The sequence below is a fragment of the Cherax quadricarinatus genome, chromosome 38, assembly GCF_038502225.1.
Source record: "Cherax quadricarinatus isolate ZL_2023a chromosome 38, ASM3850222v1, whole genome shotgun sequence".
Classification (NCBI taxonomy): domain Eukaryota; kingdom Metazoa; phylum Arthropoda; class Malacostraca; order Decapoda; family Parastacidae; genus Cherax; species Cherax quadricarinatus.
Genome location: NC_091329.1, coordinates 25,178,111 through 25,198,458, shown reverse-complemented (window position 1 = coordinate 25,198,458; position 20,348 = coordinate 25,178,111). Strand labels below are relative to the sequence as shown.

General features: G+C 41.0%; 1 protein-coding gene across 3 annotated transcripts in view; it reads left to right on the top strand.

Moving 5' to 3' along the window:
* The window catches only part of LOC128692905 (uncharacterized), a 184,913-nt gene that overhangs the window by 159,590 nt on the left and 4,975 nt on the right, over positions 1-20,348 (top strand). The window lies entirely within an intron of this gene.

Sequence of the window (20,348 nt, the reverse complement as noted above, 5' to 3'; positions counted from 1 at the left end):
GTCTGATGATGGCTACTACTACCCACACTTACGTCTGATGATGGCTACTACTACCCACACTTACGTCTGATGATGGTTACTACTATCCACACTTACATCTGATACTACTACTACCCACACTTACGTCTGATGATGGCTACTACTACCCACATTTACGTCTGATGATGGCTACTGCCCACACTTACGTCTGATGATGGCTACTACTGGAAGAAAATCAGAATGCAGATGTAATATACACAGACTTTGCAAAAGCGTTTGACAAATGCGATCATGGCGTAATAGCGCACAAAATACGTGCTAAAGGAATAACTGGCAAAGTGGGAAGATGGATCTTCAACTTCCTAATCAGTCGAACACACATAGTGGTGGTCAACAGAGTTAAATCGGAAGCTGCCATAGTGAAAAGCTCTGTTCCACAAGGCACAGTACTCGCCCCCATCTTGTTCCTCATCCTCATATCAGACATAGACAGAGATGTAATCCACAGTACCGTGTCATCCTCTGCAGACGATACTAGGATCTGCATGAGACTGTCATCTATTGAGGACGCGGTTAACCTCCAAGAAGATATAAACAAAGTTTTCCAGTGGGCAACGGAAAACAATATGATGTTCAATGAGGACAAATTCCAACTACTCCGTTATGGAAAACTGGAGGAGATAATAACTAGAACAGAGTATATATACTACTGACTCCGGCCATACAATAGAACGGAAAAATAATGTAAGGGACCTGAGAGTAGTAATGTCTGAGGATCTCACTTTCAAGGATCACAACAGTGCCACGACCACAAGTGCAAAGAAAATGATAGGATGGATAATGTGAACGTTCAAAACGAGAGATGCCAAGCCAATGATGATCCTTTTCAAATCACTTGTTCTCTCTTGGATGGAATACTGCTGTACATTAACATCTCCGTTCAAAGCAGGTGAAATTGCAGATGTAGAGAGTGTACAGAGAACCTTTACTGCACGTATAAGTTCTATCAAGCACCTCAACTACTGGGAACGCTTGGAAACACTTGACGTGTACTCACTGGAATGCAGGAGATATATATCATAATCTACACCTGGAAAATCCTAGAAGGAATGGTCCCGAATCTGCACACAGAAATCACTCCCTACGAAAGTAAAAGACTGGGCAGGCGATGCAAAATGCCCCGAATTAAAAGTAGGGCGCCATTGGTACACTAAGAGAAAATACCGTAAGTGTCCGGGGCCCAAGACTGTTCAACAGCCTCCCACCAAGGATAAGGGGAATTACCAATAGGCCCCTGGCTACCTTCAAGAGGGAGCTGGACAGATACCTAAAGTCGGTGCCGGATCAGCCGGGCTGTGGTTCGTACGTTGGACTACGTGCGGCTAGCAGTAACAGCCTGGTTGATCAGGCCCTGATCCAACGGGAGGCCTGGTCGTGGACCGAGTCGCGGGGGCGTTGATCCCCGGAATAGCCTCCAGGTAGACCCACATTTACGTCTGATGATGGCTACTACTACCCACACTTACGTCTGATGATGGCCACTACCCACACTTACGTCTGATGTTGGCTACTACCCACACTTACGTCTGATGATGGATCAAAATTATCCCGTAACAATTTCTAGGAGTTCAGAATTATCTACACAGCTTCGGGAAAAATTGTGTGCATGACTCTGGGAAAGATTGTGTGCATGACTTTTGCCTAATAAGGTTTCACAAGCCTTGATTTATAACCTTATAATTTCTGATACCTAAAACCTTAATTATTTTACCTTCTTACCCATGGTGTACTCTTTCAAAAAAATTTGCTGCATGAACAACATCAGTAATCTGAAAGTGTTCTTCATTCTCTGTAAGCATAACATCAGGCAACTTAATGAAAGAATTATCTCTGAAATTCCAGTTTGACCGAGTATATGATGATTCTAAATTTTGTATTAAACATCAGTACAGTTTCACAGTTCTCTCTGCTCTATCGGCCACTCCATCTTTTTCTACAAGGAAAATACTCCATATCCTGTGAAACAAAATATGCCACTTTATCAGAAATAATCATATCTGGCAGTCCAAAAGTACAAAATGATCTTTGAAATAAATCCGCAATAACAGTTAGCTATAACAACCTGCAAATATTTAGCTAGAGTGTACAATACCCCAAAAATATTTATTACCTATAAGAGCAGCATAATCTCCGTGCAATCTAGACCACAATTTCTCAATGTACAGCCAAACTAATACTGGAGGCTTCTGAAAATTCTTAATCGGTTCAACAATATCTTGGTTTATTTTAGGCCACAAAACTCAGTTCCATGTCTACTCTTTCATAACATTAATGCAGTTATGCTCTATATGCAAATGTTCCAATACTCTGCACCATAATTTTCCGCAGGGATTACACACATCTTTCTGTACAGTCGACGATGCTGCAGGATTACCACACCAACGAAATTTAAAACAATGCAGTGAATGCCCAAGGATTCCATCAATTTTGTGTGTTCAGCAGAGGTACACCTGAAACAAGAGTCATCTTGAATCATGTAATCTACTTAGATATCTGCAATGACGTTTTCCTTACCTGATTTGTAAATTAAATTATAATCAAATTCGGCTAAATTAAATTATAATCAAATTCGGCCCACCTATGCAAACCTGGCGTTTCCATGGAGTGGGATATGTTTACCCTTGTCAGACCTAACATCAGCTTATGATCTGGTCTCGTAACAAACTTTCTTTCTAACAAGTAATGTCAGAGATTCTTAAAAGCAAATGCTAAGGCTAAGCCTTCTTTGTCGAGCTATGAATAATTGTGTTCAGCTGCACGAAGTTTCTTCCTATCATTAACTTCCTGTCTAAGTACACACATAATGCCTACAGTTAACTTCAATTATTAGTGAAACCTTCCCTGTAAAATTTATCAACAGAGCTAAGCCAAACAAATCGTCCTTTATACTCTGGACTTCATCGTTTTCTACTGAAGACCATAGTTAACTTAACACCCTTTTCTAGCGAGTCATACAAAAGGGATAATATTACCGAGAAGTTCCTGACAAATGTACAGTAATATTTAACTATTACTGTAAGACAGAACTTTCCCTATCAATTTAGATAGTAAGTTCAAAATTCGTCAAATATTTGATATCCAAAATATTCAGTTGCATGTGTCATCAACAGTAACTTCTTTCTCTTGCAAAATCTACACCACCTGTCGACGCCGCCTATCATGCTCAGCTTCCTCTGAACCCAAAATATCATTATTGTGTAACTATAACCCGACACTTTCCATCCTAACAAATATATGGGAAATAAATACTTGAAAAATACCAAGAGACAAGGAAACATTAAAGAGTAATCTCTTAAACTTAAAAAGCCCCTTACGAGTATTAATCACCAAAATCTCTTGGCTTTTCTCATGTACCGGTAATTGCAAATATGCGTTCTGCACATCAATTTTAGGAAAAAAAATGCCATTACTCTCCACTGACTAATGGATTTCTATCGCAATGAATATACTTATTTATATATTTAAAATCCCCACAAATCCTCAGTTTTAGAGGCAGCCTTAAAAACTGGCACAAGAGGGGCTGCCCAGTCACAGTGTTACATAGGTTCCTAAACGTATTTCAGTTATTTCCTTCAGATGAAAAAGCAAGAGCTCTAGCTTTAATAAATTTCGGAATAGCATCACTATTAATAATCGTTACTACAGTGCTTGTGATTGGCTTACTGGAATCTACTGAAAAAAAAAAATTCTAACATTCCCTCAGCACTGTCAAGTTTATTAATTTTTGAAGATTCATTTAATCCAAATAGGTAGATGACTACTTTTATTCATAAAGTCTTAGAAACATTCGCTGTTATTGTTAGATGCCGCTCACTAAAATAACTGATACACTTCTGCATCACTGCAACTTGTCGCCACCACAACTTTACCCAACACTTGACTTCTCAAATTATCGTATGCACTTAGATTCTTAGTAAACGGTTCAATATGCACAGATCTTGTTAATTACAACATATTATCCCAGATCTTGCTAATTACAACATATTATCCCAGATCTTGCTAATTACAACATATTATCCCAGATCTTGCTAATTACAACATATTATTGTTCAACATTCACTGTAAATATTTCTTAATCTAACACAAATAAACTACCTTCTTCTGAACTGTTATCCTCAACCACCCTAACTCTACTTTTCCTAGTGGACGGATCAGACTGTTGTTGCACACAACTAGACTTAGGTACATTCTTCTTAGCAGTAGGTAACACTTTTGATGCTTCTCTATGCACCTTTCTAGAATGTTCCTTTTTATTACACAAATCACACGTAAACTCTCTAAATCTGAGCTTTCCTTCATTATGATGGAGCCCACAGTGTCTACAGTATGTTCCTGGTTCACTGTTTTACTCATCTTGAAGACAGTGCTTTTCACTGACTAAAGCTTCTTACATGTTCAAGATCCTTTGAAAAATCTTTACTGACGACGTACCTTGTAAATTTAGATTCTCCAACATTAAGATAAAGGAATATACCTCCCATCCCACAGCCATAAATATCTCGTCTCTAACCCTAGTGTCAACCTGCGACCCAAAGTACCAGTCCTTTGCCAATGCTTTTTAACTTTGTGAGCAACTCATGCTAAGACTCCGCCAAGCCAAGAGACAGCAATGATACGATGGCCTCATAAGGTAATGATCCTTCAGTAACTTTACGAAATCGTTTTAATCCTTGGTATGAGGTAAGTCTGGCACACTTAAGCTTCCTAATACATTCCTCACGAAATCGAAATAACACAACTGCTAACAAACCACTCACTCGACATGGTTCAAACCCCACCCGTTCCTTGTTTTTTCATAATACACTATGTTTCTGAGACCAGTGAAGCCAGCAAAAAAAAAAATCTTTTCCTGTCCTGTAACCCAAAAATGAGTGAAATTGGCTTCTAGCAAACTCAGCCATCGCTCCAACGAGATTTCTGACAAGTTAAACTGTTCCACTCTTACCTGTGAGGAATCCTTCATGCCGGCTTGGGAATCCCGTCTTCACAAAAATCACTCTTACTTCCTGGTTGAGAATCTCTCCTTGACCTTCAACCAGCTGTCTCCAGTATCATGTAATCGTCGCTATGTTGTGGATGGAAGGGGACTCAAAGGCCATGGTAACCGACGTTATTTATTCAGCCAACTCAACTTCCCCATCACAACAGATGCCACTAACCAAACTATGAATATGATACAAACAAAAGACGATGCTGGAGGGTTGAAGTTACTCTGTAATTATATGCTATAACAGGATTATATGAACTATCACTTTGCAATACTCAACAGAAACTATTAAGTATAAGACAAAGTAGGATTGCAGGATCCCCTCTCACATGGGCCTCCAGGAGCTCGACAAAGTTAATGAATTCGCTAAACAAACACTGAATACAAGAGAATGTTGAGCATAATTTTGTTTAATCTAACAGATGGTTGCGAAGAACTGTCAGAGAGGAACTAGCAAACGAGCTTAAAGTAGAAAAATACAGTTAGGAACTAGAAGAAAAATTATCCATAATGAAATGTACCAAGTACGGTTTGTATGGAGATGTTGATTACATAAAATACAAAGTTTGTGGACAGGGCCATGCACTGCAGCATTATATCTTAGTGTTCAAACATACAACCTTTCAGAGACAACTCCATGCTAGCCTTACAGGATTTGGCAAAACACCTCACTGTTAATGATAAGATAACCGAAATCTTGAAGTTGTATCCACATCTTGCATCGACTAAATAAAGGAATTGTTTTTATAGAGATTGCAGCCCATTTATGACCAATTATTTTTGGTGGTAATATCACTTTTGAAGATTATATTTTTTACTGTACTGTGTACAACTATACGACGTAATTGTAAAATTTGAAATGACAGTATTGCTTTTTAATGATGTAACAATGTTCAGTGGGGTCTGATAAAGGCCAACTGTGACCTGTGTAATCCTGTTTTTGTATTATCGCTCACAGGATGATCATGGGGCGCACAATAAACTAGTCGCTTAGGTGGCACAACTAAAACAACAAATGGGACGTGGGAAGGGAAGGGGATGTTTAGACCAAGTGTTTACATTAAGACATATAAGTGAACAGTACTTAGATAAAGGTAAGGCATATGAAATGGTGGATATGAGAGTAATGTGACAGATGTTGTAAATGTTTGGAATAGATAGTAGTTATTAAAAGCAGTAGAAAGTTTTAATATGGACAGCGAGGCTCAGGTTAGGGTATGTAGGAGAGAAAGGGGCTCATTTCCTAGTGAAAGACCTTAGACGGGGATAAATGATGTCACCATGGTTGTTTAACATAGTTACAGATGGAGTTGTAAAAGAACTGAATGCCAGGATGTTAGACAGAGGGGTAGAATTAAAAGATAACAAAATTTATATAAAGTGGGAGTTGTCACAGTTGCTCCTTGCCGATTAACTCTATTATTTTGGGAGATCCTGAAGAGGAGTTGCAAAGGTTTGTGGAGGAGTTTGGGAGAGTATATGAAAAAAAAAGAAAGCAAAAGCGAACACAGAATAGAGCAAGGTGATAAGGGTAACCAAAAATTTAAGCAACGAAAGTTTGGATATCAGATTTTAGGGAGGGAGTAGATATGTTCGATATTTGTGAGTGAACCTGCCGGTAGATGTCTCTCAGGAAGATGATGTAAACCATAGAATAAAGATAGGAAAAGGTGGGTAGTATGTTGAGGCATCTGTGAAAACAAAGAACTATATCCAAGGAGGCAAAATGGGATATATATCAGAGTATAGTGGTATCAACAACGTTACTTGGGTATGAGGCATGGGGTTTAATTTAAACACTGGAGCAAGAAGGAGGCTAAAGGCAGCAGAGGTGTCGTGTGTGAGGACGATTTGTGGTGTGAATATTATTTAGAAAACTCAAAACATGGAGATAAGAAGGTATAGGATTACCATATATATTGGACAGATCAAAATAGGAGGATTAGGAAGACACATAAATCTTCGGTGAAGGTAAGAAGGATAAAGGTTTTCCAAAAACGGTAGTAGGGAGGAGGTAAAGCAGGCTGTGAGTGCCAGGGGCTTAACACATCAGTCACGTCTGTTAGAGCACAAAATGGGAGTAGGGGTAAGTGATTTTTGTGACCTGATTTGTTGTTGGAGTGTGAGCAAGGTAATACTTATGAAGGGATTCAGGGGAACCAGATGGCTGTCGTCCCACAGTTACTAAAAAAAACAGACATAGCCCCACTCCACAAAGGGGGCAGTAAAGCAACAGCAAAGAACTACAGACCGATAGCACTAACATCCCATATCATAAAAATCTTTGAAAGAGTCCTAAGAAGCAAGATCACCACCCATCTAGAAACCCATCAGTTACACAACCCAGGGCAACATGGGTTTAGAACAGGTCGCTCCTGTCTGTCTCAACTATTGGATCACTACGACAAGGTCCTAAATGCACTAGAAGATAAAAAGAATGCAGATGTAATATACACAGACTTTGCAAAAGCCTTCGACAAGTGTGACCATGGCGTAATAGCGCACAAAATGCGTGCTAAAGGAATAACAGGAAAAGTCGGTCGATGGATCTATAATTTCCTCACTAACAGAACACAGAGAGTAGTCGTCAACAGAGTAAAGTCCGAGGCAGCTACGGTGAAAAGCTCTGTTCCACAAGGCACAGTACTCGCTCCCATCTTGTTCCTCATCCTCATATCCGACATAGACAAGGATGTCAGCCACAGCACCGTGTCTTCCTTTGCAGATGACACCCGAATCTGCATGACAGTGTCTTCCATTGCAGACACTGCAAGGCTCCAGGCGGACATCAACCGAATCTTTCAGTGGGCTGCAGAAAACAATATGAAGTTCAACGATGAGAAATTTCAATTACTCAGATATGGTAAACACGAGGAAATTAAATGTTCATCAGAGTACAAAACAAATTCTGGCCACAAAATAGAGCGAAACACCAACGTCAAATACCTGGGAGTGATCACGTCGGAGGATCTCACCTTCAAGGACCATAACATTGTATCAATCGCATCTGCTAGAAAAATGACAGGATGGATAATGAGAACCTTCAAAACTAGGGAGACCAAGCCCATGATGACACTCTTCAGGTCACTTGTTCTATCTAGGCTGGAATATTGCTGCACACTAACAGCACCTTTCAAGGCAGGTGAAATTGCTGACCTAGAAAATGTACAGAGAACCTTCACGGCGCGCATAACGGAGATAAAACACCTCAATTACTGGGAGCGCTTGAGGTTCCTGAACCTGTATTCCCTGGAACGCAGGCGGGAGAGATACATGATTATATACACCTGGAAAATCCTAGAGGGACTAGTGCCGAACTTGCACACGAAAATCACTCACTACGAAAGCAAAAGACTTGGCAGACGATGCAACATCCCCCCAATGAAAAGCAGAGGTGTCACTAGCACGTTAAGAGACCATACAATAAGTGTCAGGGGCCCGAGACTGCTCAACTGCCTCCCTGCATACATACCTGGAGTTTACCTGGAGAGAGTTCCGGGGGTCAACGCCCCCGCGGCCCGGTCTGTGACCAGGCCTCCTGGTGGATCAGAGCCTGATCAACCAGGCTGTTGCTGCTGGCTACACGCAAACCAACGTACGAGCCACAGCCCGGCTGATCAGGAACTGACTTTAGGTGCTTGTCCAGTGCCAGCTTGAAGACTGCCAGGGGTCTGTTGGTAATCCCCCTTATGTGTGCTGGGAGGCAGTTGAACAGTCTCGGGCCCCTGACACTTATTGTATGGTCTCTTAACGTGCTAGTGACACCCCTGCTTTTCATTGGGGGGATGGTGCATCGTCTGCCAAGTCTTTTGCTTTCGTAGTGAGTGATTTTCGTGTGCAAGTTCGGTACTAGTCCCTCTAGGATTTTCCAGGTGTATATAATCATGTATCTCTCCCTCCTGCGTTCCAGGGAATACAGGTTTAGGAACCTCAAGCGCTCCCAGTAATTGAGGTGTTTTATCTCCGTTATGCGCGCCGTGAAAGTTCTCTGTACATTTTCTAGGTCGGCAATTTCACCTGCCTTGAAAGGTGCTGTTAGTGTGCAGCAATATTCCAGCCTAGATAGAACAAGTGACCTGAAGAGTGTCATCATGGGCTTGGCCTCCCTAGTTTTGAAGGTTCTCATTATCCATCCTGTCATTTTTCTAGCAGATGCGATTGATACAATGTTATGGTCCTTGAAGGTGAGATCCTCCGACATGATCACTCCCAGGTCTTTGACGTTGGTGTTTCGCTCTATTTTGTGGCCAGAATTTGTTTTGTACTCTGATGAAGATCTAATTTCCTCATGTTTACCATATCTGAGTAATTGAAATTTCTCATCGTTGAACTTCATATTGTTTTCTGCAGCCCACTGAAAGTTTTGGTTGATGTCCGCCTGGAGCCTTGCAGTGTCTGCAATGGAAGACACTGTCATGCAGATTCGGGTGTCATCTGCAAAGGAAGACACGGTGCTGTGGCTGACATCCTTGTCTATGTCGGATATGAGAATGAGGAACAAGATGGGAGCGAGTACTGTGCCTTGTGGAACAGAGCTTTTCACCGTAGCTGCCTCGGACTTTACTCTGTTGACGACTACTCTCTGTGTTCTGTTAGTGAGGAAATTATAGATCCATCGACCGACTTTTCCTGTTATTCCTTTAGCACGCATTTTGTGCGCTATTACGCCATGGTCACACTTGTCGAAGGCTTTTGCAAAGTCTGTATATATTACATCTGCATTCTTTTTGTCTTCTAGTGCATTTAGGACCTTGTCGTAGTGATTCAATAGTTGAGACATACAGGAGCGACCTGTTCTAAACCCATGTTGCCCTGGGTTGTGTAACTGATGGGTTTCTAGATGGGTGGTGATCTTGCTTCTTAGGACCCTTTCAAAGATTTTTATGATATGGGATGTTAGTGCTATTGGTCTGTAGTTCTTTGCTGTTGCTTTACTGCCCCCTTTGTGGAGTGGGGCTATGTCTGTTGTTTTTAGTAACTGTGGGACGACCCCCGTGTCCATGCTCCCTCTCCATAGGATGGAAAAGGCTCGTGATAGGGGCTTCTTGCAGTTCTTGATGAACACAGAGTTCCATGAGTCTGGCCCTGGGGCAGAGTGCATGGGCATGTCATTTATCGCCTGTTCGAAGTCATTTGGCGTCAGGATAACATCGGATAGGCTTGTGTTAATCAAATTTTGTGGCTCTGTCATAAAAAATTCATTTTGATCTTCGACTCTCAGTCTGGTTAGCGGCTTGCTAAGAACTGAGTCATATTGGGACTTGAGTAGCTCACTCATTTCCTTGCTGTCATCTGTGTAGGACCCATCTTGTTTAAGTAGGGGCCCAATACTGGACGTTGTTCTCGATTTTGATTTGGCATAGGAGAAGAAATACTTTGGGTTTCTTTCGATTTCATTTATGGCTTTTAGTTCTTCCCGCGATTCCTGACTCCTAAAGGATTCTTTTAGCTTAAGTTCGATGCTTGCTATTTCTCTGACCAGTGTCTCCCTACGCATTTCAGATATATTGACCTCTTTTAGCCGCTCTGTTATTCTTTTCCGTCGCCTGTAAAGGGAGCGCTTGTCTTTTTCTATTTTACATCTACTCCTCCTTTTTCTTAGAGGAATAAGCCTTGTGCATACATCGAGTGCCACCGAGTTAATCTGTTCTAGGCATAAGTTGGGGTCTGTGTTGCTTAGTATATCTTCCCAGCTTATATCGGTTAGGACTTGGTTTACTTGGTCCCACTTTATGTTTTTGTTATTGAAGTTGAATTTGGTGAATGCTCCCTCGTGACTAGTCTCATTATGTCGGTCTGGGGCTCCACGCATACATGTCTGAACCTCAATTATGTTGTGATCTGAGTATATTGTTTTTGATATGGTGACATTTCTTATTAGATCATCATTGTTAGTGAAGATGAGGTCTAGTGTATTCTCCAGTCTAGTAGGCTCTATTATTTGCTGGTTTATATTGAATTTTGTGCAGAGATTTAAAAGCTCGTGTGAGTGTGAGTTTTCATCAGAGCTGCCTCCTGGTGTTATTACTACAACAATATTATTTGCTATATTCCTCCATTTTAGGTGCCTCAAGTTGAAATCCCCCAGAAGCAAGATGTTGGGTGCAGGAGCTGGAAGATTTTCCAGACAGTGGTCAATTTTTAACAGCTGTTCCTGGAATTGCTGGGATGTTGCATCCGGAGGCTTGTAGACTACCACAATGACTAGGTTTTGGTTCTCGACCTTTACTGCTAAAACTTTCACTACATCATTTGAGGCATTAAGCAGTTCTGTGCAAACAAGTGACTCTGCAATGTACAGGCCAACCCCCCCCCCCTTTTGCCTGTTCACTCTTGTCACATCTGTATAGGTTGTAACCTGGGATCCATATTTCGTTGTCCAAGTGATCCTTTATGTGGGTCTCAGTGAAAGCCGCGAACGTTGCCTTTGCCTCTGCAAGCAGTCCACGGATGAAAGGTATTTTGTTGTTTGTTGCTGGCTTTAGACCCTGTATATTTGCAAAGAAGAATGTTATCGGACTGGTGGTATTGTTGGTACTGGGGGGGGATTTTTTTTCCGGCATTAGTATCTGTATCTGTTGGTTTAGAGTGGAGGCCATCGACTGTGGTTCCACTCCAGGAATGACTGGATTTGGTGTACGATTTCTGCCATTTCCTGCCAGTTTTTTTTCCTTCCTGGCACTAAAAAACCTCTCCCTCTTGAGTGGCTGTGGCTACCCAGGTTTTCCCATGGCCTGGATGTTTTGTATCTTTTTGTCCCCTTTAGATGGTATGCCTGGCAATTTAAGTTATAACACAGTCTTTCCTGTACTGAAGAGGTACACAGTTCAGGGTGAAAAAGCTTACAGGAAGGGAGTTTGCATTTTCCTGTTGTCATATGGGCATGGCATTTTCTAGGGTGGTCATAGTTGCATGTCCCATCTGTTTTTCCAGATTTCCCATGCCAGCAGATACCAAGTGCATAGTATGTGTCAGGAACCTAAAGTCGGTTCCTGACCAGCCGGGTTGTGGCTCGTACGTTGGTTTGCGTGCAGCCAGCAGCAACAGCCTGGTTGATCAGGCTCTGATCCACCAGGAGTCCTGGTCACAGACCGGGCCGCGGGGGCGTTGACCCCCGAAACTCTCTCCAGGTAAACTCCAGGCACCTAAAGTCGGTACCTGACCAGCCGGGCTGTGGCTCGTACGTTGGATTGCGTGCAGCCAGCAGTAACAGCCTGGTTGATCAGGCTCTGATCCACCAAGAGGCCTGGTCACAGACTGGGCCGCGGGGGCGTTGACCCCCGGAACTCTCTCTCCAGGTAAACTGGAGTCCTGGAGATAGTAAGTACAGTGTGTGCACTCTGGAGGAGGGATCACGGATGTTTAGTTCAGAGGATACAGTGAGACTCACAGTGATGCACGTCCACACCCTAAGGTCCAAGATTTTACTTGAGATAAACAGGATTGTACCCTAAGTGCTGATACTCAAAGGTCGTGAGTCACCCTTGAATCATACTCTAATATTGCTAACACAAACACAGGTGCTAACGGAAAGCCAACACACTACAATAATGACACATTACTGACAATGCACTATATTAATGACACATTACTGACAATGCACTACATCAATGATACATTACTGACAGCCCGGCTGCACTGTGGCTCAGTATTATGTTGCCAACAGTAATAATCTGACTGAAGTTATTATACATAACCTTAAGCCGGATTCTTATACAAATAAAAGAAATATTTTTGTATGAAAACACTAACTACCAATCTCCTTTTAGGTACATTTGATGTAAGCGACAAATTCATTAGAAAAATTTCCAAAACATACTGCAGCAACCAAAAGAAATCAGAATTTAAGTTCGTGATAACTGACATACCATTAGTGACATATTCTCTTGGTCAGTACAGTACTACATAATCAATGATTATGGACTGAGCTTTCTGTTCCTACTGGTTCTTAATATACTTCCTTCAACTTCTGGCACGTGGCACCAGACTGCTATGCACCGCCTGTCATCCCACTTTGCCTTCTGACAGCAGATGTTCCCATGGATGCACCTGCCCAGACACTCTCTTCCCCCCCTGCAATATTGCAAGCTCTTGAGGAAGTGTTGACTGCAACACGAAAGGCCCAGTACCTCGTTGTGCTCCGTGTATTTTCGTGTTTTCACGGTCTCTCTTACGTGCTAGAACTTTAATTTGTGCCATCGATGTATACGATACATCCCTCTAGCGCTTGGAACCAATCTTGGGCAGAAAACAGTATATATCGAGTCATAAAGGAGGATTAGTGTGCACTACCTAGTAGAGTTTACTGCCAGAGGGGAATCATAGGCCTGTGTGCCGTGTGCAAAATAATAATAGAACTTTTCTTAGTCAGAGGAAAGAAAGTCTCCCTGATAATATTGTGTATACATAGTGTATAGTGTATACTACAGTGGCACCCTAGTATATAGATAATAAATGCTAAAGTGTCATTTAACGCAGGTGTAATTGAAATTGAAGTGCCAGAAGTCGCCAGAAACTTACCACACAGGTCAGCTGTTTTAATAATCTTCCAGGCCTGCTAGTGTACCTCGATATAATCTAGTGATACCAGTGAATAGGAGAATACAGTGTTGTAGTAGCAACTAACCAGTAATATAATGGTACTTAGTGGAATGGAGTGACTTTCATTAGTTTTTTCTCCAGTTTTGAAATACCAGACGTATACAGTGAAATTCATACAACCTGTAGTTACCAGCGGTCGCAATATACACAACGAAAAGCAAATATTACTCCAGAAAAAGCATCTTTCCTCCAATAATTTCACCAATTAACTATAGTGATAATATAGCATTTGTTGTGGTGGAGACGGAAAAAAACTAGAAAAGCTAGATACAGTGATCGATAATCCTTCAGGCTGTACATAAAGGTCTCGACCGTTCATCATTGTAGGAGCTGCCAGCAATCACTGGTTCTTCAACACGCAAGTTATACTTTTGTATCAATCTAATCAATATTACTCGGTTAAATAATTTCCAGTAGTTCCTTCATGTGTTAGCCCAAATCACCGACCAGATATGTTTTAAATAAGTGACCCACTGATCAGATCCGACTGGTTCCGAACCCTTGACTGGTCCGAACCCTAGACTGGTTCCGAACCCTTGACTGGTTTCAAACGGATTCGTTGGACAATAAAGCAGACTGTAAACAGACGGGGTTTCAGGTGCCCTTATCAAACACAAACAATAAATATAAGAGGAACGTACACCGGTAAGCTGTTTTAATATACAAGTACAGTAAATAACAAAAAAAAAGGCACAATACCGTGACTGGAACGATACACAAATAACCTGCACATAGAAGAGAGGAGCTTACGACGACGTTTCGGTCCGACTTGGACCATTTACAAAGTCACAAAGACTGGCTCCTCCTCATTTCCCACTACTACCACTACTACTACTATTACTACTACCACTACTACCACCACTACCTCTTCCTGCCTATATATACCCGTCCTGCTCCACTTCTGGTTAGTGTGACTTTGTAAATGGTCCAAGTCGGACCGAAACGTCGTCGTAAACTCCTCTCTTCTATGTGCGGGTTATTTGTGTATACAAGTACAGTTAGAAATAGAAATACAAATAGCCAGATCTTTACTTTAAGGAGGTTATTCATAGAATATTCAAGGGGTTACTAGTAGAACTATAGTAAATCAACCATTCAAATCACATTTTGAAGCTCTATGTAGTCTGCAGTCAATCAAACAAATGGGCTTCCACATGGACAACTTGCCATTTTTGTGGAAATTGGTGTCACGCCCCTTGTGCAGATATCCAAGAACTATCTACAAGCAGTATTAAATCAGGGAAGTGTTTTTGGGTATGCCCAAATGAGATAAATCTGTGGATTAAAATCACATTGGTATTAAAAGAGGATAACATCAAAGCTGCCTTCATAGAAAACCTGGAAGCATTCTATAACAGATGGGAAAATAAAAAGCCTGGTTGATCAGGCTCTGATCCACCAGGAGGCCTGGTCACAGACCGGGCCGCGGGGGCGTTGACCCCCGGAACTCTCTCCAGGTAAACTCCAGGTTACCACCTATTCCATATTATACTTGCAACATCTGCAACATTGCTCCTCTATCCACTCTATCATATGCCTTTTCTAAATCCATTAATGCAATAAAAACTTCCCTACCTTTATCTAAATACTGTTCACATATATGCTTCAATGTAAACACTTGATCTACACATCCCCTACCCACTCTGAAACCTCCTTGCTCATCCGCAATCCTACATTCTGTCTTACCTCTAATTCTTTCAATTATAACCCTACCGTATACTTTTCCTGGTATACTCAGTAAACTTATTCCTCAATAATTTTTACAATCTCTTTTGTCCCCTTACCCTTTATATAAAGGGACTATACATGCTCTCCGCCAATCCCTAAGTACCTTCCCCTCTTTCATACATTTATTAAACAAAAATACCAACCACTCCAACACTATATCCCCCCCTGCTTTTAACATTTCTGTCATGATCCCGTCAGTTCCAGCTGCTTTACCCCCTTTCATTCTACGTAATGCCTCACGCACCTCCCCCACACTCACATCCTGCTCTTCTTCACTCCTAAAAGATGGTATACCTCCCTGGCCAGTGCATGAAATTACCGCCTCCCTTTCTTCGTCGACATTTAAAAGTTCCTCAAAATATTCTCGCCATCTACCTAATACCTCCCTCTCCCCATCTACTAACTCCCCTACTCTGTTTTTAACTGACAAATCCATTCGTTTTCTAGGCTTTCTTAACTTGTTTAACTCACTCCAATTTTTTTTCTTATTTTCATTAAAATTTCTTGACAGTGCCTCTCCCACTCTATCTGCTCTCCTTTTGCACTCTCTCGCCACTCTCTTCACCTTTTTTTACTTTCCATATACTCTGCTCTTCTTATAACACTTCTGCTTTGTAAAAACCTCTCATAAGCTAACTTTTTCACTTTTATCACACCCTTTACTTCATCATTCCACCAATCACTCTTCCCTCCTGCCCCCACCCTCCTATAACCACAAACTTCTGCCCCACATTCTAATACTGCATTTTTAAAACTCATCCAACCCTCTTCAACCCCCCCCACTACTCATACTTGCACCAGCCCACCTTTCTGCCAATAGTCGCTTATATCTCACCCGAACTTCCTCCTCCCTTAGTTTATACACTTTCACCTCCCTCCTACTTGTTGTTGCCACCTTCCTCTTGTCCCATCTATCTCTTACTCTAACTGTAGCTACAACTAAATAATGATCCGATATATCAGTTACCCCTCTATAAACGTGTACATCCTGGAGCCTACCCATCAACCTTTTATCCACCAATACCTAATCTAACAAACTACTTTCATTATGTGCTATATCATACCTTGTATATTTATCTATCCTCTTCTTCATAAAATATGTATTATTACCAAACCTCTTTCTACACATAGCTCAATTAAAGGCTCCCCATTTTCATTTACCCCTGGCACCCCAAATTTACCTACTACTCCCTCCACAACATTTTTGCCCACTTTAGCATTGAAATCCCCAACCACCATTACTCTCACACTTGGTTGAAAACTCCCCACGCATTCACTCAAAATTTCCCAAAATCTCTCTCTTTCCTCTATACTTCTCTCTTCTCCAGGTGCATATACGCTTACTATAACCCACTTTTCACATCCAACCTTTATTTTACTCCACATAATCCTTGAATTAATACATTTATAGACCCTCTTTTCCTGCCATAACTTATCCTGCAACATTATTGCTACTCCTTCTTTAGCTCTAACTCTATTTGAGACCCCTGACCTAATCCCATTTATTCCTCTCCACTGAAACTTTCCCACCCCCTTCAGCTTTATATATATATATATATATATATATATATATATATATATATATATATATATATATATAAAGCTGAAGGGGGGTATATATATATATATATATATATATATATATATATATAGAGAGAGAGAGAGAGAGAGAGAGAGAGAGAGAGAGAAAGTGAGAGAGAGAGAGAGAGAGAGAGAGAGAGAGAGAGAGAGAGAGGCGAGGGGGACAGGGACAGGACAAAGAGAGGAAGAAGTGGAGAAGTAGTAGTAGAGGTAATGGTGGTAATTCAATTCAATTCGAAGTTTATTCTCTATAAGGATTACAATGCTGAATTTACAGAATTTGGTTATTGTGTGGTTTACATGTAGTTAAATAATGATTACAGTGTGTACCACTAGAACACGTAGCATGGCTAGGCATTTCGGGCAGACTTATTTTAATTCTTTATTTTAAAATATTACAAATTATGAGGTAAGTTGGTATTATGGCTAAGTGACTAAATACTAGTTTGTGAGTTTAGCAATGTGAATGCTTTTGTTTTGACACAGTACATAGTTTCAGTATTGGAGTATCATAGGATTCATTATTTTAAGATTGAGATTAATATTTCTGTTTATGGTCAAATGGGTGAGTGAGTGTAAGTGTGAACCACCAGGTGGTATTCGTGTAGTTAGTTGATGGGGTGTATCAGGGAGATAAGATGTTTTCTAATGGTAGTTTTGAAGGTGATGAATGTGCCTGCAGTTCTAGAGTTCTCAGGTAGGGTGTTCCAGATTTTAGGGCCTTTGACATACATTGAATTTTTGTAAAGGTTTAGTCGGACACGGGGAATGTCATAGAGATGTTTGTGTCTGGTGTTATGCCTGTGGATTCTGTCACGACTATTACTTCGTAATGGAAGTAGTAATGATAGTAAAAAGTAGGGGAAGTAGTTTTTGTGGCACAAGAGACTGAAAGAGGAGTGAAGGGGGGGAATAGCAGAAAAGCAGTATTAGTGGTACTAGTAGTGGTAGTAGTAATGGAGTGGTCGTAGTAGAAGTGGAGTAAGTCTAAGGACATGAAAAGCAGCACTGCAGGAGAGCTAATGACCCACAAGGTGTAGGACCGAAACCAGAGGGGAGGGAGCGAGAGGAGGGGAGGAAAAGATCAAATTAAGTTACGAGTTTTCTGAAATTTGAAGCATTTGAGAAGGTAACGAGAAAGGAGGCATCTACAAAGACAAAGCCACGACTAAGATTCACATTAGCTCTTAAAGTTACCCAGCGAAATACCCAGCGGGATACCTAAAAAGTCTTGCAGCAACAATGGAATGAGCATGTTATTGCCACAACACACAGCCTTTAACTTCTACAAAATAGTGGCACACGAACTAGCAGAAGCAAACAAAAATTTAACAACACAGTGCACAAGTATAAATAAAAAATAAAAAGAGAAATCTAGTACACCCCTGGAAATCCTTCAATTAAGTAAGAAAGGCACCACAAGCATATTCTAGAAATAAATTAATTAAAATTCACACAAGCTCCCTCGATAATAACGGTGTATTTTGGTCGCCGCGTGATCTGAGGAAGGTATCCCCCTGTATTCCATATTTCCAGTCCCTTGTGATTCAGTGCACGAAATTTGAAAAGTACAGAGAGCGGCATATGGTGATAATGTAGTTAAATATTAGTGTTGAAGATTTAAAGTTAATCATAAGAGGTATTCACAAGCCACCATATGGAAACTTACAAATTCCTTCAATAACTAAATATCTTTAATTCGTAAAAATCATGAACACTGTTTATGTGGATGTATTGGTTATAATCACAACCGTAATTTTTGAAGGTGTGAACTGGTAAGCCAGCGGAAGTCCTCGGTCAGGTGACAAAAGTTCCAGCTGCAGCTCATCACATGACTAAGACCCGCGTCAGGAAACACTTGTCCCATTTCTTGACGAACCTTACTTAACCTATTTCGCTTTTACGCAGTATCAGAGCTGTTATGTCACTGGAACAGTGACATAATAACAAACATTTTATGATCACACAAAGTAGTAAATGATGTTATTACCACTATGCAATACTATTATCTTCCCCTTCGCTCTTCCTTGATCTGTCTTCTGCTTTAACACTAGAAGCACAAGTAGTGATAATAGTAGTAATATAAATAATGATAGTGGTGGTGGTCTTTTGACGGCGGCGGCGGTAGTAGTAGTTATACAGATATTCGTAGAAGTAATAATGGTATTAAACACATTAGTGGTAGAAAAATTAGTAGCGATAAAATTAGTAATAATGGTACTACCATTATCTTTTCTACTGCTACTGATACTACTAAAACTACCACCACCACCACCACTACTACTACTTTCTTCCCCTTCCCCTACCCGACCTGTCTTCTAGTCTGCTTTTACCCGTTCAGTTGTGATATGTTAATGGCCCAAGACAGACCGAAACATCGTATAAACATTGTACTATGAGTGTAAGCTGTAAAGTAATTGTTATTACTGTCAGCAAACTGGTCTAAGAAAGACAATGTGAATCATAGAATTGATGAGGGACAAAGGGTGAGTGGAGCACTGAGGAGTCTGTGGAGACAAAGAACGTTATCCATGGAAGCAAAGAAGGGGAATGTATGAGAGTATAGTGATACCAACACTATTACATGGATATGAAGCATGGGTGGTGAATATTGCAATATGAAGGCTGGAGGCAGGGGATATATCGTGTCTGAGGGCAATGTGTGGTGTGAATATAATGCAGAGAATCCGTAACTTGGAGATTAGGAGGAGGTGTGGGTTTTTATTATGGAGGGCGTATAAATCTGTATTGGAAGGAAGGCGTGGTAGGGGTCGTCCTAGGAAAGGTTGGAGGGAGGGGGAAAAGGTTTAGTATGAGAAGGGCTTGAAATTCCAAGAAGCATGCCTAAGTGTGTTAGATAAAAGCGAGGGGAGACGAATGATTTTTATGACTTGAAATGCTGTTGGAGTATGAGCAAGGAAACATTTATGAAGGGATTCGGGGAAACCGGTTAGCCGGACTTGAGTCCTTGAGGTGGGAAGTACAGTGTCTGCACTCTGAAAGAGGGCTGTTATGTTGCAGTTTTTTTTTTTTAACTGTAGTGTAGGTGCGCCTCTGGCAAGAGTGATGGAGTGAATGATGAAAGTGTTTCTTCTTTTTCGGGTCACACTGCCTTGGTGGGAGGAGGCCGATGTGATAATAAAAATAAATTATTATTGTTGTTATTTACAAGGGGAAATTCTAAACTAATAAGAGACATACATCATCTGGAAATGGGAGGGATATCGAGTGATCAAAAAATGGGAGTATATCTCCAGGTCCTGAAGACATATTCCAAAAGAGTGAATTGTGATAAGAGTTGTTTATACATGTGTGATACAAGGAGTGACGGAGGCTGGTAAGTGTATTTTCTGTTTATGCGGCAGTATTTTATTACCTTTACCTTGATGGTAGAGAGACGGAGTGTGCAATA